Below are 264 nucleotides of genomic sequence, written 5' to 3' on the forward strand. Positions count from 1 at the left end.
GGCCTGCGGCAGGGAGAGGTGAGGGACGGGGCTTCGGCTCCGGGGGATGATCCGGACCCCGACTGGCACCTCCTGGGGGCAAAGGCAGGGACATGGGAACTGATGGAGGGAAACACTAATGGGGGTGCATGGGGTGAAGGAGGAGCTGAAGATGCAAGGGGAGCGGAGGGTGGTGATGGATCAGGGCGTCCCTGTGCAGCAGGAGGTGGATTTGGGGCTGCAGGATGCTGATGCTGTCTGTGAAGCCGGAGCACGGCTTGGGGA

The sequence above is a fragment of the Nestor notabilis genome, unplaced genomic scaffold (assembly GCF_000696875.1).
Source record: "Nestor notabilis isolate BGI_N333 unplaced genomic scaffold, ASM69687v1 scaffold16924, whole genome shotgun sequence".
In the NCBI taxonomy this organism is placed as follows: Eukaryota; Metazoa; Chordata; class Aves; order Psittaciformes; family Psittacidae; genus Nestor; species Nestor notabilis.